Source organism: Schistocerca americana, chromosome 1 (assembly GCF_021461395.2).
Source record: "Schistocerca americana isolate TAMUIC-IGC-003095 chromosome 1, iqSchAmer2.1, whole genome shotgun sequence".
In the NCBI taxonomy this organism is placed as follows: Eukaryota; Metazoa; Arthropoda; class Insecta; order Orthoptera; family Acrididae; genus Schistocerca; species Schistocerca americana.
The window spans coordinates 1,099,300,711-1,099,325,899 of NC_060119.1; the positions used below are offsets into that span (position 1 = coordinate 1,099,300,711).

Genomic DNA, 25,189 nt, shown 5'->3' on the forward strand with positions numbered 1-25,189 from the left:
GCATTATACAGTAGAAGAAATACATTCAATCACAAATTCATTATAAATTATCAATTACACTTTGTAATACGAGTTCCTGCATGGTGAACATTTATACTGAATACATTATCAACTGTAGCTGTTATTCTGTTTGTCAGTTGGAAGACTGGTTTGCTGCAGCTCTCCATGCTACTTGATCTTGTGCAAGCCTCTTCATCCCTTTGAACCTGTTTACTGATTCATCTCTTGGTCTCTCTATGATTTTATCACCCCCCCCCCCCCCCCCCACACACACACACACACTTCCCTAAATTGGTGATACCTTGATGTCTCGGAGTGGGTACTATCAATCAATCCCTTTTTTTAGTCAAGCTGTGCCACAAGTTTCTTTCCTCCACAATTCTATTCAGTAGCTCCTCACTAATTACGCAATCTACCCATCTAATCTTGCCGAGCAAAGTGGGTGGCGTGGCGTGGTGGTTAGCACACTGGACTCGCATTCAAGAGGACAACAGTTCAAACCCAAGTCCAGCAATCCAGATTCGGTTTTCCGTGATTTCCCTAAATTGCTTCAGATAAATATCAGAATGGTTCCTTTGAAAGGGCACGCTCCATTTCTTTCCCCACCCTTGACAAAATCCAAGCTTGTGGTCAGTTTATAATGACCTTGATGTTGACAACCTTAAACCCAAACTTCCTTTCTTTCTCATCTAATCTTCAGCATTCTTCTGTAGCACCACACTTCAAAAGTTTCTTCTTGCCTGAACTGTTAATTGCCCACATTTCACTTTCGTACAAGTCTACATTCCATACAAACACCTTCAGAAAAGACTTTCTATCACTTAAATTTATATTAGATGTTAACAAATTCTTTTTCTGAAATGCTGTTCTTGTCATTGTCAGTTTACATTTTATATTCTCTCTACTTGGGCCTTCATCTGTTATTTTGCTGCCCAAATAGCAGAACCCATATACCACTTTTAGTGTCTCATTTCCTAATCTAATTCCCTCAGGATCGCCTGATTCAGATGGACTACATTCCGTTATTCTTGTTTTGCTTTTGTTAATTTCTTTCCTTTCAAGACACTGTCCATTCCATTCAACTGCTCCCCCAAGTACTTTGCTGCCTCTGACAGAATTATGTTGCTGTGAGCAAATCTCAAAGTTTTTATTTCTTCTCCTGAACTTTAATTTCTGCTCCAAATTTTTCTTTGGTTTCCTTTATTGCTTGTCCAAGGCATATACTGAACAACATCAAGGATAGGCTACAATCCTGTCTCACTCCCTTTCCAACCACTGCTTCCCTTTCATGCCCATTGACTCTTACAACAGTTGTCTGGCCCCAGTAGAAGTTGTAAATAGCCTTCTGCTGCCTGTATTTTACTCCTGCTACCATCAGAATTTCAAAGTGAGTGTTCCAATGGACATTGCCAAAAGCTTTTTCTAAATCCACATATGCCGTGAACGTAGGTTTGCCTTTCCTTAACCTATCTGTTAAGATAAGTCATTGGATCAGTACTGTCTCACGTTCCTACATTTCTCCACAATCCAAACTGATCTTCCCCAAGGTCAACTTCTACTAGTTTTTTTTTTTTTAATATTTTTCTGTAAAAAAATTAAGTTTGTGTTTTGCAACTAAGACTTACTAAACTGGTAGTTTGGTGATACTCACACCTATCAGCACCTACTTTCTTTGGAACTGGAATTATTACCTTCTTCTTTGAAGTCTGAAGGTATTTCACCTGTATCATACATCTTTCATGCCAGATGGAACAGTTTTGTCATGGCTGGCTCTCCTATGATTATCAGAAGTTTTTATGGACTATCATCTGTTCCAGAGGTCTTCTTTCAAATCAGATCTTTCAGTGTTCTGTTAAATTCTTCTCACAGTATCATATTTCTCATCTTTGTCTACATTCTCTTCACTATCTATAATACTGCCTTCAAGTTTATCTTCCTTGTATAGACTCTCTGTGTACTCCCTCCACCTCTCAACTTTCCCTTCTTTGTGTAGTACTGGTTTTACATCCAAGCTCTTGACATTCATGCAGCTGCTTTTCTTTCCTCCATGGGCCACTTTAATTTTCCTGTATGTAGTACCTATCTTACCCCTAATGCTATATGCTTCTAAATCCTTACATTTGTCCTCTAGCCATCCTTGCTTAGTATTTTTGCATTTCCTGCCACTCCCATTTTTTAGACATTTGTATTCCCTTTCGGCTGCAGCATTTGCTGCATTTTTATATTTTCTCCTTTCGTCAATTAAATTCAGTATCTCTTGTGATATTCAAGGACTCCTACTATGGTTTGCCTTTTTATCTATTTGATTCTCTACTGCATTCACTATTTCATCTTTCAAAGCTTTCCTTTTAGCCTCTGTCAGGTTAATTTAGTGCAAACTCTCAAATCAGAAAAATATTGAACACAGCAATAATTGTGACAGCACAGGTGTAGTTGCTAGTTTTCGCACATTGTATATTTCAGTAGACTGAAAGTTGTCTATCTGGAGGACATCTTAGGAAATCACCATAGCCTGTGATACTCCAAACACCATACCATTCAAAGGAATCTGTCCTCTATTGTATTCCTTTCCCCTGTTCTTGTCAATTGTTGACTAATTCTCCCTGTGAAATCCTCAACAACCTCCAGTACTTTCAATGTATCCAGATCCCACCTCCTTAATTTCCTATGTTTTTGCGATTTCTTCAGTTTCAATCTATGGTTCACAACCAATAAATTGTGGTCAGAGTACACATCTGCCCCTGGAAAGAGGCTAAAACATATTAATGAAGTCTAGTCATTACAGACAGCATTATGTGATTTTATGCACTTTCAGGAATAGTAAGTTGTGATTTACTCGAATGCTAGCATACAGATACCAATCATTTGTTCTGATTAGAGTACAAGAGACATGTAAAAAAATTGTTAATAGAACTTCACTGATATGAAACTGTAGCTAATAAGATAGAGCGTTATTCAAACTTTAATGTAATTTTTTTGTGGAAAGACATTTATATTCACATAACTAGATGACTGTTCAAATATTAGGTCATCCTTCATGAAATCTTCAACTGAGTTGTAACATTAGTCATGTAGAGTATCATGTAGCTTCCATTGCAGTGAATCTAGGTTCTTAGTCAGAATGTTCTTGGCTTTTAGTTTGTTGTAAATTTTCAGTCTCAAATATTGTGTCGTCGTAACTGCCATCTGTGTCACGTCTGCTGTGCAGCGAGCTACATTACTTTAAGTATTAACTGTATTTTTCTTACTTGTCACTTTTTCTTCCGTGTGTTTTTGCTTTTAGGAAGCTTTAATTGTCGAGTGCTAGTAATAGTGTTCCATAGATTTCGTGTTTGTTTTGAATACAGTCAGAGAGAGTCCCTTTAGTCAGCCACAGTGCCAGTAGTGCTAGTGTTTGTTTTGAATACAGTCCAGAGACAGATAGTGCTATTTTCATTGTTTTCTACAAGAAGTGTCTAGTAACCACAGTTTAGTCAACTATCAGCTGCCTTTAGTGAATTAGCAGTCTAGTTAAAAGTCAATTAACTCTCTATAGTAAATTGATTTCTTAGGATGGATAGGATGTGTGACTGCTGCGTACGGACACAGAAGGAGCTGGCCACTGTTCGCGAACTGCTGCACGTGTTGATGGCCACGATCAGCCGTCTTCAGGCTGCTGCCTCGGAGTGTAGCGGCAGTGGGGAGCCTGGTGCGTCGCATGGTACACCCCAGGTGTTACATGCTTCACCCACTGTCCCTGCTGTCGAAACATCTTCGCGGGTACCGTGCGCGGTTGGGCCACCCTCTCCCCAAGGGGAGTGGCGGGTTCAGCGGTGTTTGCGGCACACGAGGCGGACGGTCAATGTGGAGGCTAGCCGTGTGGCATCGCCCGCTCTGCCTGTGAGTGGACATGTGGCCGCTCCTTCAGCAAGGTCCGAGCAGGCACACGGGGGCAGGGGTTTATTAGTGATTGGGAGCTCCAACGTTAGGCGGGTGATGGAACCCCTTAGGGAAATTGCGGAAAGGTCGGGGAAGAAGGCCAGTGTTCACTCTGCCTGCTTGCCGGGGGGTCTCATCAGAGATGTGGAGAAGGCCCTGCCGGCGGCGATAGAGAGAACTGGGTGCACCCGACTGCAAACTGTTGCTCATGTCAACACCAATGAGTCCTGCCGTCTGGGTTCTGAGGTCATCCTCAGTTCATACAGGCGGCTGACGGAGTTGGTGAAGGCGGAAAGCCTCACTCGCAGGGTGGAATCTGAGCTAACTGTTTGTAGTATCGTTCCCAGAACCGATCGCGGTCCTCTGGTTTGGAGCCGAGTGGAAGGCTTAAACCACAGGCTCAGACGATTCTGCGGAGATCTGGGGTGCAAATTTCTCAACCTCCGCTATCGGGTGGAGAAATGTGGGGTCCCCCTGAATAGGTCAGGCATGCACTACGCACAGGAAGCGGCTACAAGGGTAGCGGAGTACGTGTGGAGTGCACATGTGGGTTTTTTAGATTAGAGAATTCCCTCCTTAGGCCCGACAAGATGCCTCCTGAGACACGGCAAGGTAGGAGTAGGCAAAATGCAACAGGGAATAACAATATTAATCTGACAACAGTAAACTGCAGGAGCGTCTATAGAAAGGTCCCAGAACTGCTCTCATTAATAAATGGTCACAATGCCCACATAGTACTAGGGACAGGAAGTTGGCTGAAACCAGATGTAAACAGTAATAAAATTCTAAACTCAGATTGGAATGTATACCGCAGAAACAGGCTGGACAGTGAAGGGGGAAGTGTGTTTATAGCGATAAGAAGTGCAACAGTATCGAAGGAAATTGACAGAGGTCTGGAATGTGAAATAATTTGGGTGAAGGTCACAGTTAAAGCAGGCTCAGACATGGTAATTGGATGTCTCTATAGGCCCCCTGGCTCAGCAGCTGTTGTGGCTGAGCACCTGAAGGATAATTTGGAAAATATTTCGAGTAGATTTCCCCATCATGTTATAGTTCTGGGTGGAGATTTTAATTTGCCAGATATAGACTGGGAGACTCAAATGTTCATAACGGGTGGCAGGGACAAAAAAATCCAGTGAAATTTTTTTAAAGTGCTTTATCTGAAAACTACCTTGAGCAGCTAAACAGAGAACTGACTTGTGGCAATAACACATTAGACCTTCTGGTGACAAACAGACCCGAACTATTTGAAACAGTTAACGCAGAACAGGGAATCAGCGAAAAGCGGTTACTGCATCGATGACTTCAGCCGTAAATAGAAATATTAAAAAAGGTAGGAAGATTTTTCTGTTTAGCAAAAGTGACAAAAAGCAGATTTCAGAGTACCTGATGGCTCAACACAAAAGTTTTGTCTCAAGTTCAAATGGTTCAAATGGCTCTGAGCACTATGGGACTTAACATCTGTGGTCATCAGTCCCCTATAACTTAGAACTACTTAAACCTAACTAATCTAAGGACATCACACACATCCATACCCGAGGCAGGATTCGAACCTGCGACCGTAGCAGTCAAGCGGTTCCGGACTGAGCGCCTAGAACCGCTAGACCACCACGGCCGGCTTTGTCTCAAGTACAGATAGTGTTGAGGGTCAGTGAACAAAGTTCAAAACTATCGTACAATATGTATTAGATGAGTATGTGCCAAGCAAGATCGTAAGAGATGGAAAAGAGCCACTGTGGTACAACAACCGAGTTAGAAAACTGCTGCGGAAGCAAAGGGAACTTCACAGCAAACATAAACATAGCCAAAGCCTGGCAGACAAACAAAAATTACGCGAAGCGAAATGTAGTGTGCGGAGGGCTATGCAAGAGGCGTTCAATGAATTCGAAAGTAAAGTTCTATGTACTGACTTGGCAGAAAATCCTAAGAAATTTTGGTCTTATGTCAAAGCAGTAGGTGGATCAAAACAAAATGTCCAGACACTCTGTGACCAAAATGGTACTGAAACAGAGGATGACAGACGAAAGGCCGAAATACTAAATGTCTTTTTCCAAAGCTGTTTCACAGAGGAAGACTGCACTGTAGTTCCTCCTATAGATTGTCGCACAGATGACAAAATGGTAGATATCGAAATAAACGACAGAGGGATAGAGAAACAATTAAAATCGCTCAAAAGAGGAAAGGCCGCTGGACCTGATGGGATACCAGTTCGATTTTACACAGAGTACACGAAGGAACTTGCCCCCCTTCTTGCAGCGGTGTACCATATGTCTCTAGAAGAGCATAGAGTTCCAAAGGATTGGAAAAGGGCACAGGTCATCTCCATTTTCAAGAAGGGACGTCGAACAGATGTGCAGAACTATAGACATATATCTCTAACGTCTATCAGTTGTAGAATTTTGGAACACGTAGTATGTTCGAGTATAATGACTTTTCTAGAGACTAAAAAATCTACTGTGTAGGAATCAGCATGGGTTTCGAAAAAGACGATCGTGTGAAACCCAGCTCGCGCTATTCGTCCATGAGACTCAGAGGGCCATAGAAATCGGTTCCCAGGTAGATGCCATGTTTCTTGACTTTCGCAAGGTGTTCAATACAGTTCCCCACAGTCATTTAATGAACAAAGTAAGAGCATATGGACTATCAGACCAATTGTGTGATTGGATTGAAGAGTTCCAAGATAACAGAACGCAGCATTTCATTCTCAATGGAGAGAAGTCTTCCGAAGTAAGAGTGATTTCAGGTGTGCCGCAGGGGAATGTCGTAGGACCATTGCTATTCACAATATACATAAATGACCTTGTGGATGACATTGGAAGTTCACTGAGGCTTTTTGCGGATGATGCTGTGGTATATCGAGAGGTTGTAACAATGGAAAATTGTGCTGAAATGCCAGAGGATCTGCAGCGAATTGACGCATGGTGCAGGGAATGGCAATTGAACCTCAATGTAGACAAGTGTAATGGGCTGCAAATACATAGAAAGAAAGATCCCTCAACATTTAGCGACAATATAGCAGGTCAGCAACTGGAAGCAGTTAATTCCATAAATTATCTGGGAGTACGCATTGGGAGTGATTTAAAATGGAATGATCATATAAAGCTGATCGTTGGTAAAGCAAATGCCAGACTGAGATTCATTGGAAGAATCCTAAGGAAATGCAATCTGAAAACAAAGGAAGTAGGTTACAGTACGCTTGTTTGCCCACTGCCTGAATACTGCTCAGCAGTGTGGGATCCGTACCAGATAGGGTTGATAGAAGAGATAGAGAAGATCCAACGGAGGGCAGCGCGCTTCATTACAGGATCATTTAGTAATCGCGAAAGCATTACAGAGATGATAGATAAACTCCAGTGGAAGACTCTGCAGGAGAGACGCTCAGTAGCTCGGTACGGGCTTTTGTTGAAGTTTCGAGAACATATCTTCACAGAGGAGTCAAGCAGTATATTGCTCTCTCCTACGTATATCTCGCGAAGAGACCATGAGGATAAAATCAGAGAGATTAGAGCCCACACAGAGGCATACCGACAATCCTTCTTTCCATGAACAATACGAGACTGGAATAGAAGGGAGAACCGATAGAGGTACTCGAGGTACCCTCCGCCACACACCGTCAGTATGGATGTAGATGTAGATGTAGATTGGGGAGGTGAAGCATATAAATTTAAACAATTTGTAGTGACTTACGTTATCTTTATTTCCTGTATTATAGGAGTGATCAAAACAGTCTAACTTGCTTGATTCTAAATAGCTATGTCAAAAGATAATAATATTGTAGATATGAATGGAAGGAACTGTTAACAATTTCAGACTTATAAATAAGGGTGATGATATGCAAGACTGTATATTTCAGTTTATTCTTCGTTCTTCTAGTGACTGATTGTTACTGATTTCTTGCATGAAAGTTAAAATAAAGTACCCTGCATCAATACCTTTCGCCAGTGCTCCTTACATTAGGGTAAAACAAGTAACTAAAGTGGTGACTCCACAATTCAAAGACTAATTCGTCCACACTGCACAATATATTACACCACCACAAAATGGTAGATCAAGAGATGCCTCCGTTCACACAGAAATATCACAATTCCCTGGTTTTGTCATCAACTTCTTTACAAATGAATATTTCACCTATAAAAAAATCAGTACGAATACTGACTTTCTGGACAACTCTTCCTAAGGAATATTCGTACAAGTGTTATGCAACTTTCAGCAATAGTGTGTACAATGACAAAGAGAAACTGAACTATATCTTCACCAACATGGATCAGGAATTGGTTAAAGTGGTGCATGATCTGGTATCACAACCAATCACCAACCAGTCATATTAAAGCTTTAAAGACACAGTAATAAAGCACTTGTTGGTGCTGAAGGAACAACATATGCAATGCATTCTACATGAGGAGGTCATCAGAAACCAAAGCGCGTCAGAACTATTGCAGCACTTGGATAATTTGGTGAATCAGAACCTTTTTTCAGAACAAGCATAATGCATGATACGGCTCAACGACCTTCCATCAACAATGAACATCATTTTGGTGACATACAACAGTTTACCAATGTTGACTTTAGCTAAGAAATTTTCCATTTTTCCCAGTCCGCACTCACTCAGTATACATGCATTACAACAAGGTCAGTTCCAGATGCTCTATGTCATGGTGATGTAATAGAAAGTAACACACCAGACATTCACACTGACACCACCTCTGCCAAAATGTATTGAGAAAAGGATACAATTTAGGTGCTTTAAGAGATCTACAACACCATTTCAGTATTTTGGAAGAGGATATCAGTGTCTACCACCACGAAAATGGTTCTCAATCTGCATGACAACAATACAACCGCAGGTCAAGGCTCAACAGAAGTCATATTTACAAGTGGTCCTGGTGTCATGTCAAATTCAGAAATAGAGCTAGGAGGTGTGAACAATAGTGCTGTTACCCAAGTGCTAAATGCAAGTGATATAGGACATTATTGGCTACAAACAAAAGTTCAATCACACTGCAGACACTGAACGAAAGTGAGTGCATGACAACTCCACCTACTCACACTGTTCATATCCGCAAGTATCAAACACTTCAGTAAAGCATATAATGCTAAAGACATAGTGACCAACATCAAATATTTAATTCACAGAGGATAATATATAAGCAACATGTTCCCACAGTGCACTACACCCACACATTTTCACCTGCAAACAATACAGTCATCCCTGCTTCTGGCATAGCTCACCTGGCAGTGAACCTCAGCATGCAAATACATGGTGAATGGACTTTTAAAGTTGGCACAGTCTCTCACTCTATCTTACGGATGGATTTTTTAAACCACTTCAGACCTCTTGTGGATGTACACAACCATCAGCTATATACAATGGATCTACAACAAATAATCCTGCAACAATGATGAAAAGTCAAATGTAACCACCACTGCTACGGAGGACAACGATCCACTTCAAAAATTTCTACAGAGCTTTCCATACTTAATCACACTAAGCATACCCAAAAGGATATGAGGCATTCAACAGTGCACTACATTCCAACAATTTCTAGACAGCCTTTTTCCACCCACACCCATCACTTAGCACAAGAATATTATGCTGCAACCAAGCAGCATTTCGACAAGTGGTTGGATGCAGGAATTACATGCAGATCAGACAGCCACTGGGCATCACCACTTCGTTCGATGGCACCATCTTGATTTTAGGGATCTGAATGTTAGGACTGTCCCAAATCATTACGTCATTACAAATGTCCAGGACTTAACATGTCCTTTACACAGTGCTATGAGTTTCAGTGCAATTTAATGGGTCTGAATTTTTATTTCACATAATACAGATAACATTCTGGTTATTTTACACGATGAATAAGAACGCAAGGAATATTTATAGTTGCTGTTTCAGTGTTTCCAGCAATATGGCTTACTCCTAAATGCAAACAAGTGCACATTAGGGAAGCCTTCTATTAAATTTTTAGGATACGAATTGTCAGCAGAAGGTATAAAACCAATCCAAGACCATGTTCAGACAATTTTGAATATGCCTCAGCCAAAAACTTATAAAGATTTAAAACATTCTGTAGGAATGATAAACTTTTACTGACGACATTTGCCAAATGTGGCCCAAATCCAAGCCCCTCTCAATGCCATTCTCAAAGAAAAATACAACACTGGCAAATGCTTAGTACTATGGACACAAATGATGACAGAAACCTTCAACAGACTTAAGGATGCACTGGCAATGGTTATCTTGCTCTTTCATCCAAATCATTCTGCACAGTTAGCTTTAACAGTAAGCACTAGCCAAACAGCCATTGGTGCAGCATTACAACAACAGGTATTGGGAGTTCGTTATTAATTTTTTTCTCATAAACTTACACAGGCTTAAACCCTTTGGTCAGTAACTGATCAAGAATTATTGGAAATGTATGAATGTTCACCATCTTCATGGATCATCGACCTCTCGTCATGGCTTTCCGGGGAATTTGTCAGTAATTAGTCAGCAAAGCCCACCACACTGCAGGACACTTTTAGGGTGTATAGGGCAGTTAACTACAGACATTCACCACATAAGCAGGTTAAAAAACATTGTCACCTGATTGCATCTCACAGCCATGCAATGCAATCAGTGGAGTGTCATGGCCGGACACGGCTGACACAACATTTTATATGGACAGAAGCCAATAAACAGTGCCAACAGCTAGCAAGAACATGTTTGCATTGCCAAAAAAACAATGTCAATCAGCACACCTTGCACCTATTGGAGATATATTCACCCCAGTAACCAAATACACATATGTGCACCTGGATATCGTTGGACTACTTCCTTACACCAACACGTACAAGTACGTTTTGATGACAATAGACCATTCTACCCGTTGGTCAGAAAATACAGCAATTATCCAGCAAAGACTGTGGCTGAAGATTTTGTTTACACATGAATTGCAAGATTTGGAGTTCCAGCTACAGTGACCAAGGATTGTGGTTGTCGACTTGATTGCTCACTTTTTACGAGCTCAAAAAACTAAGTGGAATCTCCCATCTCAAGACTATGAGCTACCACCATGCAAGTAATGGAATGGTAGAACAGCTGCACAGAATACCTAAAAGTAGCATTCATGTGCCACAACAGTACCTGCCTGTCATGCTACTCAGCTTGAGAACAGTTATTAAGCCAGTCAGAGACCTGGCCCTGACCCACCTAGTTTATGGACAGCAAATTCTTGTTCCAGCAGATCTCAAAGAAAGCCAGGAGGTTACAACTCTCCTGCCCCATGTATGGCAAGAGTTTGCACAGACACTGCAGCACACAATGCAGTGGCTCATTCTGGAAAAACCAACCTGTCATGGCATCAAGCGAACATTTTTTCAGAAGGATCTCAGAAACTGAAACTTCCTGGCAGATTAAAACTATGTGCTGGACTGAGACTCCAACTCAGGAACTTTGTCTTTCATGGGCAAGTGCTCTACCAACTGAGCTACCCAATTACAACTCATGACCCATCCTCACAGCTTCACTTCCACCAGTACCTCGTCTCCTACCTTCCAGACTTCACATAAGTTAACACGAGTTCAAGGAAGGTAACTGAAAAGAAATCATGCGTGACAGAAGAAAGACTTCAACTGATCAACAAAAGAGGGAAGTACAAAAATTTTCCTGGAAATTCAGGAATAGAGAAATACAAGTCACTTAGGAATGAGATAAACAGAAAGTGGAGGGAAGCTAAGGCGTAATTGCTGCATGAAAAGTGTGAAGAAATCCAAAAAGAAATGTCTGCCAAAAGGACTGATTCAGCAGGCACAAAAGTCAAAACGACCTCTGATGAAATTAAAAGAAACGGCAGTAATTTTAAGTGTGCAGTGGGAATTCCATTGTTAAATGCAGGGGAGAGTGTGGATAGGTGAAAAGAGTACACTGCAGGTCTCTATGAGTGGTATGACTTGATGGTGACATTACAGAAGAAAAAACAAGAGTTGACAGGGAAGAGATATGGGATCCAGTATTGGTATCAGAATTTAAAAGAACTTCGGGCAACTTAAGATTAAATAAGGCAGAAGAGAGAGATAATATTCCATAGGCAACAAAATGGCTATTCACATAGGTGTGTAGAATGTACGAGACTGGTGATATACCATACCTGCTCATCACTACTGATGCCACCTTCCTGTACACTAACATTCCTAATTCCCATGGCCTTACTGCTATCGAACACTACCTTTCCAGATGCCTTATGGATTCCAAACAAACAACCTCCTTCCTCGTCGCCATGACCAACTATATCCTCACCCACAATTACTTTTCCGTAGAAGGCATTACCTACAAACAGATCTGGAGTATGGCTGTGGGCACCCACATGGCACCATCCTATGCCAATCTATTCATGGGCCATCTAGAAGTATCCTTCCTAAAAACCCAAAATCCTAAACCCCTCACCTGGTTCACATTCCTCCAGAACCTCAACAACTTCTCCCCCATTTGCATCACCTGGTCATACTCAACCCAACAAGCCACCTTCCTAGATGTTGGCCTCCACCTCATAGATGGCTATATCAATATCTCCATCCATATCAAACCTACTAACCACCAGCGATACCTCCACTTCGACAGCTGCCACCCATTCCATACCAAGAAGTCCCTTCCGTACAGCTTAGCCAACCGTAGTAGTCGCATCTGCAGTGACGAGCAATCCCTGTCAAAATATACCGAGGGTCTCACTGAAGCCTTCACTGACCGTAATTATCCTCCCAACCCAGTATAAAAACAAATCTCACATGCCTTATCTATCCAGTCTCCCACCACCTCCCAAAGTCGCGCGGTCCAGCCACAGGGGAGCATTCCCCTCGTAACTCAGTGCCATCTGGGATTGGAGCAACTGAATTACATTCTCCTCCAGGGTTTCGATTACCTCTCATCATGCCCTGAAATGAGAAATGTCCTGCCCACTATCCTTCCCTCCCCTCCTACAATGGTATTCCGCCATCCATCGAACCTACACAATATACTTGTCCATTGTTACACAACCCCTGCTCCCAATCCCTTACCTCATGGCTCATACCCCTGTAATACACCTAGGTGCAAGACCTGTCCCATACTTCCTCCTACCACCAACTACTCCAGTCCTGTCACTAACATTAGCTATCCCATCAAAGGCAGGGCTACCTGTGAAATCAGTAATGTGATTTACAAGCTAAGCTGCAACCACTGTGCTGCAGTCTATGTAGGCATGACAACCAACAAGCTGTCTGTTCGCATGAATGGCCACTGACAAACTATGGCCAAAAAACAAATGGACCACCCTGTTGCTGAACACGTTGCCAAACATGATATCCCTCATCTCAATGACTGCTTCACAACCTGTGTCATACGGATCCTTCCCACTAACTCCAGCTCTTCTGAATTGCGCAGGTGGGAACTTTCCCTGCAATACATCCTACATTCCCATAACCCTCCTGGCCTCAATCTTCGTTAGTTACTGTCCTCACCCATCCAGCCCCCTCCTTGTTCCCGTTCCAGCACTACACAGCCATCATTTCACCGCCACACCCTGTCTTTTAATTGATTTTTATTTCTCTCCTTTCTGCTACTTACACCCCCCCTCCCCACCTTCTCTCCTGCCCTCCATCAAAACAGCAGCACTTTACTGTCCACCACCCCCACGATACTATCCCTCCTTCTCCCCATCCCAGCCTCCTCCTTACCCTCACCCAGTTGCCACTCCCATCATGCACTGGTGCTGCTGCTCGCATTGTGGTTTCAGTTGTCTGAGACTGCAGATGTGTGTGCAAGTTGCATTTGTGTGTGTGTGTGTGTGTGTGTGTGTGTGTGTGTGTGTGTGTGTGTGTGTGTGTGAGAGAGAGAGAGAGAGAGAGAGAGAGCTGCTCCGCTATATGATGAGTAGCAACTTTCCTTCTCTAATATTGAGACATTCCATCCTGGATTTTCCATTGTTTGATATACCATCAGACTTTCAGAAAAACATCATCCACATAATTCCCAAGCTTACAAGAGCCAACAAGTGTGAGAATGATTGCACTATCAGCTTAATAGCTCATGCTCCCAAGTTGCTGTCAAGAATAATGTACAAAAGACTGGAAAATAAATCGAGGTTCTGTTAGATGACAATCAGTTCGGCTTTAAGAAAGGTAAAGGTACCAGGGAGGCAGTTCTGATGCTGCAGATGATAATGGAATCACGACTGAACAAAACTCAAGACTCCTTCATAGGACTTGTGAATACAGAAAAAGTGTTCAAAAATATAAAATGATGCAAGATGTTCGAAACCCTGAGAAAAATAGGAGTAAGCTGCGGAGAAAGGTGGGTAATATATAATATGTACAAGAACCAAGAGGAAACAATAAGATTGGGAGATCAAGAACGAAGGTATTGGATTAAAAAACGTTGTGAGACAGGGATGTAGACTTTCACCCTCACTGTTCAATCTATACATCGAAGAAGCAATGATGGAAATAAAAGAGAGGTTCAAGAGTGGGATTAAAATTCGGGGTGAAAGGACATCAATGATACGATTCTCTGATGACTTTGCTATCCTCAGTGAGAGTGAGGAAGAGTTACAAGATGTGTTGAATGGAATGAAAGGTCTAATGAATACAGAGTGTGGACTGAAAGTAAATCAAAGAAAGACAAAATTAATGAGTAGTAGGAGTGAGAACAGTGAGAAATTTAACATCAGAATTGGGGATCATGAAGCAGATTAGTTAAGGAATTCTGTCACCTAGGCAGCAAAATAACCCGTGATGGATGGAGCAAGGAGGACATAAAAGGCAGGCTAGCACTGGCAAAAAGGGCATTCCTGACCAAGATAAGTCTGCTAGTATCAAACATTGGCCCCAATTTGAAGAAGAAATTTCTTAGAACATTAATTTGAAGCACAGCATTGTATGGCAGTGAAATATGCAACTGTGGAAGGAAAACTGGAACCAAAGAGACTCGAAGTCTGCAGAATCGGAGAGGAAAGGAATATATGGAGAACACTGACCAGAAGAAGGTACAGGATGATAAGATATCTGTCAAGGCATCAAGTACTTAAGGGAGCTGTAGAGGATAAAAGCTGTAGAAGAAGACAGAGATTGGAATACATTTAATCCTAAAAATTGCCGATAATCTGCTTCTTCCAGATCTTGATTTTAATGATTTATACTAATTTCCTGGGATGCTGAGTACTTTGTTCTGAACTGGAACATGCATTTTTGCGATGTTCAGGGTTAAACCATTGAGCAAACACTGTTTCTAAATGATCATGTATTGATTATGCAAAGAGGGGTGTTTTTTCATTCATAGTCCTCAATTAATACAGATGTCTCATCTTCAAATAAAGCAGATGGGTATTTACATTAATTGGCACGTCATCAATGTGGAATAGAAACAAAATAGGTCCTAGGACAGAATCTCGAGTGACACTTTGTTTCAATGTCTTCCATTTGGAAGAATAATTTGCTGCATATATTTTCTATTGATCAGGTACATAATTCCACACCTGTGAAGTTTATAGATAAGTAGCACATGATTTACTGAATTAAAGGCTTTTGTGAGGTCACGAAAGATTTCTGAAACACTATTCTTATTTTCTAATGATGTGTTAATCTTGCCAACAAATTTCTTCACTGCACCTAAAGAGCTTTTTCCACCCTGGAAGCTAAACTGATTTTTCAAAATAATCTCTCATTTTTCAGTAAAATTTTGAATCTGGACGGCAGCAACTTTTTCAAATAATTTTGCTTTTCTCTCTAGACACTTTTTTGAACAGCAGATTTACTTCTGCATACTTTTGCACCTCTGGGAAGCATTTGTGTTCAGAAGATTGGATTACTATAAATAGCGGGTGTCCTATCATTTCACGAACAAGTTTAGGGACTTTTGTGTGAATACCATACCAAACTGAAGAATTTTTTATTATCCAGTGTTAATATATTTTCTACTTCTATTGCCGAAACTATTTTAAATTTTATGAGGCACTCAGACACTCGAACTAGTTCAAAGGGACAACTTTGTTCTCACAATTTGCAACACTGACATCTGCAGTTGGCAATGTATACATAATGCTTCACTATGCAGGAAACTATGTTATAAAGAGTTACTGATAAATTACAATGAATCAGTAGTTCAATAAATTTCTTCCACTATTATAATATATTTATAGATTTATAGAAATTATATCAAAAATTAAACCAAGTGGCTGGACTGACTTCTTTTCAATCCTGTGCCCACAAGCGGAAATTTAAGTGTTAGTGTTTTCTAAAAGAATTTAGTTGGAGAGTAACCTTACAAGGAAGTGAAACATGGACAACAAACAATACAGGCAAGACCAGAATATAAATTTTTCAAATGTGATGTTACAGAAAAAGGCTGAGAATTACATGGATTTACTCTGCAACCAATGAAAAGGTACTGAATCAGACTGTGGAGAAAAGGGTATAAGGACACAACTAGACTGAAACAAGGGATACGTTAATAAGACACATACTGAGGCATCAAGGAGTAATTAATCTGTTAATAAAAAGTTGGGAGGGGGCAGTAAAAATTGTAGATGGAGAGCAAGGATTGAATAACATAAACAAGGTCAGATGGATCAGGTGCAGCTGTTATGCTCATATGAAAAGACCTGCTTAGGCTAGACTTGCATGGGTAGTTTCATCCAACCAACCATTCAAATGATGATTACAACAACAACTGTTGAATATGGGTTCTGTTTTTTAGTCACTGTGGGATTCGGGTCAACCTCTGTAATGAAGTTATTAGCATTAGCATTGTTAGGATTTTTGTGATTACCGAAAAAAATCAAACTCGACTTGTGTAACCATGACACCAACTTAACCAAATCATGAATCAAATCACATAGCAAATGAACAAGTGAAACATTTAACCCTCAAATAATGCCACATTTTATCAGAAATTGAGAGATTACTTTTTATAGCCACAACATGATGAGGTATTTTGACAAGTTTATATTTAGAAGAATACGTTGTTCCTGATGTTAAACATGGTGGAATATTATAAAGTAATGGGAGGTGGAGATGTTATGACACAAATTACAACAAATGGAGCACTTTTAATGAAAGACAAATCAGAACTATAACACATTCTTTCACTAAAACTAACACAAGGACCACACTATGAACAGAAACAACATTAAGTTAGCTAACAATGAAGGAAAAGACAGATTGTTACTTTCTATAAAGAAGACACATTAAGTTGCAGACTGGAACAATTACCAGACACTTACATAAAGCTTTTGGCCACAGCCCTCATCAGTAAAAGAAATACCCACAAGCAGGCACACCCCATGCACATGTGACCGCTAACTCCAGCACCCGGCCCAAGATGCTTGTGTGTATGAATGATGTTGTGTCTCTCCTTTACTGATGAAGGCTATGGCCAAAAGCTTTACATTAGTGTCTTTTAATTTTTCCCATACGCAGCTTAATGTGTCTTCTTTAAGATAAGTAGCAATCTGTCTTTTTCGACATTGTTAACTAACTTATCACAAACTAACAATATCTCAAAATTCTATTAACACATTTCCAATGTTTGTCAGAGTATAAATACACCAATCAGCCAGGACATTTTGAAAACCTACATAATAGCTAATAGTCCACCTTTGAAACAGATAACAGCAGTGACAGGTCATGGCATGGAAGCAATGAGGCATTGGTAGGTCACTGGAGGGAGCTGGCAACACATCTGTATACGCAAGTCACCTAATTACCACAAATTCCAATGAGGGTGGGGGCAATGAGCTCTGATGCCACTTTCAATCACATCCTAGATGTGCTCAGCTGGGTTCAGATCTGGTGAGTTGAGGGGCCGGCACATCAACTAGAACTTGCACCGTGTTCCTCAATCCATTCCATCACACTCCTAGTCTTGTGGCATGGTACATTATCTTGTTGAAAAATGTCACTGCTGTTGGGAAATGTCACTGCTGTTGGGAAACATGATTGTCATGAAGGGATTCACGTGGTCTGCAACCAGTGTACGACACTCTTTGGGTGCCATGGTGACTTGCATGAGCTCCACTGGACACATGGATGCCCATGTGAATGATCCCCAGAACATGATGGAGCTGTCACCAGCCTGTCTCCATCCTGTAGTACAGGCGTCAGGGAGCTGTTTCCCTGGAGATGACAGATTCGTGCCCTCCTATCGGCATGATGAAGAAGGTATCAGGATTCATCAGACTGTGTAACACACTGCAAATGCACCAATGTCCAGTGCCAATGGTCACGTGCCTATTTTAATCAAAGTGCTGATTTTATGGTGTTAACTCTGCACATGGAATGGATCATCGGATGTGGAAGCCCATCATTGGGACTGCTTGGTGCAATGCGCACTCAGACACATTTGTACTTTGTCCAGCATTAAATTCTGATATTAGTTCTGTGACAGTTTACCATTTGTACTGTTTCACCAGTCTGCACAGCCTATGATGTCCAACATCTGTAGAGAAGTGGGCCGCCTAACCCCATGAATTCTGGATGTGATTTCACCACATGTTAAAGACATTCACCACAGCACTCCACAAACACCCAACAAGTAGAGCAGTTTCTGAAATGCTCATACCGAGCTTCCATCACAATCTGCCCTCGATCAAACTCAGATAGATAGATTCCGTACATTCATCATTCTACACACAGACAGCACACTCATTGATACTATAGGCACCATGCAAGTGTCTGACTAGCAGTCATTTCTCACCAGGTGACTTAGCTGGATGGGTTTATATTGATGTGGGTCAGTGGTCATAATGTTCTGATTGATCAGCGTATTAAACTAGCTTAAATGGCTCACACTGAAAGGACTATAACTGCGTACATCACACCTGGATATCTGCCATGGTACCAGATTGCCGACTGCTACACTCAAATACTTCGCCAATGGCATTTGTGCGATCTGGCCAGAAGAGACTTGTGAACACCGCATAGCATATGCCATACTGTGTAACGGTGCTCTCCTCTCTATAAGCACAATGTGGCAGGCACCCATCCCCAGACTGTGTTCTATTACTTGTTGTACATTTTTCTATGTTTGTTTTTTATTTGAATGTGGATACAGAAACTCTTGTTCTTTGTGGCTGCACTACTGTTTGTGCCTAGCATTATGATACTGTAGTTGATAAGTGTGGTGTTCACTTCCATGTGCTATGTTTATTGGTTGTTCCTTTGGTTCATCTAGACATAGAGGCAGTGCTCAAATCTTTCCTCGAGCAGCAGAAGCAGGCTCTTATGGTTGCTATCACAAAGCTGCCGGTCACACTGACTATGCAGTCTCCCACGTCGTTGACGTAACCCCCCCCCCCCCCCCACCCTTCCCCTTATGACAATGTGGTCAAAGACTGGGAGTCATATGAGAAGCGGCTTCAGCAACACTTCCTCACTTTTGGTGCCAGTGATGATAACATGTATGGCTTTGTTCCTTTCTTAGATTTGCCCACCGATTTACCAGCTGTTTGCCTATTAGCCCTGCTCCAGAAACCTGCACCACTTTCATTTGATGAAATGCATACGTTGGTGACCAATTAGCCCTGTAAGTGCACACATGTCATTGTAACATGTATTGAGTCCTACATTACTGGCCATTACAATTGTTACACCAAAAAGAAATGCAGTTGATAAACGGGTATTAATTGGACAAATATATTATACTAGAACTGACATTTTCACGCAAATTGGGTGCATAGATCCTGATAAATCAGTACCCAGAACAACCATCTCTGGCCACAATAATGGCCTTGATACGCCTGGGCATTTTGCTTGGATGGTGTGCCCATGCAGCTTCAACATGATACCACAGTTCATCAAGAGTAGTGACTAGCGTATTGTGACGAGCCAGTTGCTTGGCCACCATTGACCAGACGTTTTCAGTTGGTGAGAGATCTGGAGAATCTGCTGGCGAGGGCAGCAGTCAAACATTTTCTGTATCCAGAAAGGCCCGTACAGGATCTGCAACATGTGGTCGTGCATTGTCCTGCTGAAATGTAGGGTTTCGCAGGGATCGAATGAAAGGTAGAGCCACGGGTCGTAACAATATCTAAAATGCAACATCCACTGTTCAAAGTGCCGTCAATGCGAACAAGAGGTGACCAAGACGTGTAACCAATGGCACCCCGTACCATGACGCCGGGTTATATGCCAGTATGGCGATGACGAATACACACTTCCAATGTGCGTTCACCACGATGTCGCCAAACACAGATGCGACCTTCATGATGCTGTAAACATAACCTGGATTCATCCGAAAAAAAGATGTTTTGCCATTCATGCACCCAAGTTCGTCGTTGAATACACCATCACAGGCACTCCTGTCTATGATGCAGTGTCAAGGGTAACTGCAGCCATGTTCTCCGAGCTGATAGTCCATGCTGCTGCAAACATCGTCGAACTCAAAATATCCACGGGTATGCTGCCGGTCTATAGTGTCCAACGGGCACAATATTTTGGCGATAATACATGTCGCCGTCATCAGGTGAACTGACGGGCTGAGCTCCTGTGAACGTGCCGGCACGGAGATCCGTATGCTATGGCTGCTCAGAGGGAACTGGGTTCGGTCGCGGCGGCGGCCGATTTAAATACCCTCCGCCCGCGGCACGCTCCCTCCGCCGTACGTGCCCCGTGCCACAGTCGCGCGGTGGAACAGATTGTGACGGCGTCTGAGATGACGTCGGTGTGATGGCTCTGTCCGCCGTGGTCGTCACAACTATACGTTTGCTCGACTTACTCTTGATTAACCCGATCGCTGGTTCCCCAGCCTTGCTAAGATTATAGCCACAGTCACGGTTTATGAGGTCGTCATTGGTGCGAATTTCGATGGCCTCTCTAACAACGCTGTCCCAGTATCTCGACGTCTGTACCAGAATCCTCGTGCGGTCATACTCCACGGCGTGATTTTCCGACAAACAATGTTCAGCAACCGCCGACTTGCTCGGATACATCAGTCGAGTGTGCCTCTGGTGTTCACGGCATCGATCCTCGACGGTACGCATCGTCTGACCAATATACGACTTGCCACATTGACACGGAATCTGGTACACGCCGGCCTACCTCAAACCGAGGTCATCTTTGGCGCTCCCCACCACTGCATGAGTTTTATTTGGAGGACAAAACACAGTTCTGACCCAGTGTTACTTCAGAATGCGGGCGATTTTCCCCGAGAGTGCGCTTGTGTATGGAATAAATGCAGTGCCTACCTCCTCCCTCGTGACTTCATCCATCTCAATAGGTTGTGCTGCAGTGGTTGGGCGGAGAGCACGTTGAATCTGCCACTCCGAGTACCCATTTTTTCGAAATACAGTTCTCAGATGTTCCAATTCCTGGGGTAGACTCTCTGCGTCAGAGATAGTGCGCGCCCTATGTACTAGAGTTTTAAGTACCCCATTCCTCTGTGAAGGGTGGTGGCAGCTGTCTGCGTGCAAATACAGATCAGTGTGCGTAGTCTTCCGATACACCCCATGACCTAGGGTGCCATCAGCCCCTCTCTTGACCAAGACGCCAAGGAAAGGTAATTTACCCTCCAATTCAGTCTCCATAGTGAATTTGATGTTGGGGTGTATGGAGTTTAGATGTTTAAGGACGTCAATGAGTTTATCCATACCATGTGGCCAGATGACGAACGTGTCGTCCACGTAACGGAAGAAGCAAGTAGGTTTCCATACGGATGACGACAGGGCTTCCTCCTCAAAGTTCTCCATGTACAAATTCGCTACCACCGGTGAGAGTGGGCTACCCATGGCGACTCCCTCCGTTTGTTAGTAGTATTCTCCATTAAAAAGAAAGTACGTGGAAGTCAAGACATGACTAAAAAGTTCAGTGGTCTTCTCGTCAAACTTCTGACTAATCAATTCTAGTGACTCTCGCAGGGGTACCCTCGTAAACAAGGAAACGACGTCAATACTCACCATGATATCTGACTCATCCAACCTGAAGCTATCAAGGCGTTTAACAAAATCCACGGAATTACGGATGTGATGAGGGCATTTACCCACATAAGGACTTAATATTCCCATCGGGTATTTGGCCAACAAATATGAGGTGCCCTGATGTTGCTGACAATGGGGCGTAATGGTACCCCCTCTTTGTGAACCTTCGGGAGTCCATATCGTCTAGGCGGTACCGGACGAGGGTACCCCTGCAAGAGTCACTGGAATTAATTAGTCAGAAGTTTGACGAGAAGACCACTGAACTTTTTAGGCATGTCTTGACTTCCACGTATTTTCTTTTTAATGGAGAATACTACGAACAAACGGAGGGAGTCGCCATGGGTAGCCCACTCTCACCGGTGGTAGCGAATTTGTACATGGAGAACTATGAGGAGGAAGCCCTGTCGTCATCCGTATGGAAGCCTACTTGCTTCTTCCGTTACGTGGACGACACGTTCGTCATCTGGCCACATGGTATGGATAAACTCCTTGACTTCCTTAAACATCTAAACTCCATACACCCCAACATCAAATTCACTATGGAGACTGAATTGGAGGGTAAATTACCTTTCCTTGACATCTTGGTCAAGAGAAGGGCTGATGGCACCCTAGGTCATGGGGTGTATTGGAAGACTACGCACACTGATCTGTATTTGCACGCAGACAGCTGCCACCACCCTTCACAGAGGAATGGGGTACTTAAAACTCTAGTACATAGGGCGCGCACTATCTCTGACGCAGAGAGTCTACCCCAGGAATTGGAACATCTGAGAACTGTATTTCGAAAAAATGGGTACTCAGAGTGGCAGATTCAACATGCTCTCCACCCAACCACTGCAGCACAACCTGTTGAGATGGATGAAGTCACGAGGGAGGAGGTAGGCACTGCATTTATTCCATACACAGGTGCACTCACGGGGAAAATCGCCCGCATTCTGAAGAAACACCGGGTCGGAACTGTGTTTTGTCCTCCAAATAAAACTCGTGCACTGGTGGGGAGCGCCAAAGATGACCTCGGTTTGAGGAAGGCCGGCGTGTACCAGATTCCGTGTCAATGTGGTAAGTCGTATATTGGTCAGACTATGCGTACCGTCGAGGATCGATGCCGTGAACACCAGAGGCACACTCGACTGATGTATCCGAGCAAGTCGGCGGTTGCTGAACATTGTTTGTCGGAAAATCATGCCATGGAGTATGACCGCACGAGGATTCTGGTACAGACGTCGAGATACTGGGACAACGTTGTTAGAGAGGCCATCGAAATTCGCACCAATGACGACCTCATAAACCATGACTGTGGCTATAATCTTAGCAAGGCTTGGGAACCAGCGATCGGGTTAATCAAGAGTAAATCGAGCAAACGTATAGTTGTGACGACCACGGCGGACAGAGCCATCACACCGACGTCATCTCAGACGCCGTCGCAATCTGTTCCACCACGCGAACGTGGCGCGGGGCGCGGACGGCGGAGGGAGCGCGTTACGGGCGGAGGGTATTTAAATCGGCCGCCGCCGCGACCGAACCCAGTTCCCTCTGAGCAGCCATAGCGTACGGATCTCCGTGCCGGCACGTTCACAGGAGTTCAGTCCGTCAGTTCATCTGATGATGGCGACATGTATGATCGCCAAAATATTGTGCCCGTTGGACACTATAGACCGGCAGCATACCTGTGGATATTTTGATTATCAAATACGCCGGGAGAAACTCAAGAATCACATCGTCGAACTGTTCGGGCAGATGATTGTTGTCTTGCAAACGTCCCCATCTGTTGACTCAGGGATCGAGACGTGGCTGCACAGCCATGCGGATAAGATGCCTATCATCCCAACTGCTAGTGATACGAGGCCGTTGGGATCCAGCACGGCGTTCTGTATTACCCTCCTGAACCCACTGATTCCATATTCTGCGACAGTCATTGGATCTCGACCAACACGAGCAGCAATGTCGCGATACGATAAACCGCAATCATGATAGGCTACAATCCAACCTCTATCAAAGTCGGAAACGTGATGGTACGCATTTCTCCTCCTTACACGAGGCATCACAACGTTTCAGCATGCAACACCGGTCAACTCCTGTTTGTGTATGAGAAATTGGTTGGAAACTTTTCTCATGTCAGCACATTGTAGGTGTCGCCACCAGTGCCAAGCTTGTGTGAATGCTCTGAAAAGCTAATCATTTGCATATCACAGCATCTTCTTCCTGTCGGTTAAATTTCGCGTCTGTAGCATGTCATCTTCATGGTATAGCAATTTTAATGGCCAGTAGTGTACTATTGTAATAAATAGCCTCAACAATTCTACCAGGCTTGGGCAGCCAAACTTCACAGACTCAGTTGCAAATCATAGTTTGTTACTGATGCTCATCATATTTTTCATATGCTGCTCCTGTGGTCCATGACACCATCATTTGGTAGGCTCCTGGCAAGGAGGTGTGTCAACAAGCACTACAATGTGAGAATCTACCTTTGCCTGAAGTGTTGAATATTGCTCAATCTTTCAAGGTATTTCATGTTGCTGGCGATCAGATTGAGGCTACAGCCAACCTAACATGCTTGTTCCATTTCTTATTGGCTTGCAATGTAATACCTAGATATTGAATCAATGTGACTGTGTCAAGCATCACACCACTAATATTATACGAGGGGGGACCCAAAAGAAACCAGAACCGTAATGCTGCACATCGTGTACTTATAGTAGCAGGTTGCGCCACCAGAGGGTTGTAGTAGGACCTCTGCTGTCATTCTGCCACGCAGCGTCACGCAACAGTGAGAAGTATGGTTTCTTTGGCAGTTCTTTGAGTGTGCATACAGTGCAGACGTGACACAAGGAAATGGCTAGTTCTTATGAACAACGTGCGGCAGTGAAGTTTTGTTTCTTGCTCGGCAAGAACGCAGCAGAAACTGTTGCGATGATTCAGACAGCCTACAAAGACCATGATCTTAGTAAAATGCAAGTGTATGAACAGTTTTCTAGGTTTAAGAAGGGAGAAATGGTGGTTGAAGATCAGTCCCGTTCCGGTCGACCTTCAACTGCTCAAATCGAAGACAACATCGACAAAATCTGTGGTCTCATCAGTGAAGATCGACGCAGGACAATCAACCAGCTCAAGAACTTGTTTGGGTTGTCCTGGAGCTCATTTCAGCACATCTTGACCATTGATTTGGGGATGCGAAGAGTGGCAGCAAAATTCGTGCCGAAGCTTCTTACCGGAGATCAAAGGCATCGTCGCATTCAAGCCTGTCTCGAAATGAAGGACGCGTTCAAAGATGATCCACATTTTTTCAATAAAATCATTACAGGTGATGAGTCATGGTGCTATGGGTACGACCCAGAAAGTAAACAACAGTC

The 25,189-nt window shown here is 43.0% G+C and overlaps 1 protein-coding gene across 1 annotated transcript in view; it reads right to left on the bottom strand.

Moving 5' to 3' along the window:
- The window catches only part of LOC124618088 (protein halfway), a 98,428-nt gene that overhangs the window by 14,634 nt on the left and 58,605 nt on the right, over window positions 1-25,189 (bottom strand). The window lies entirely within an intron of this gene.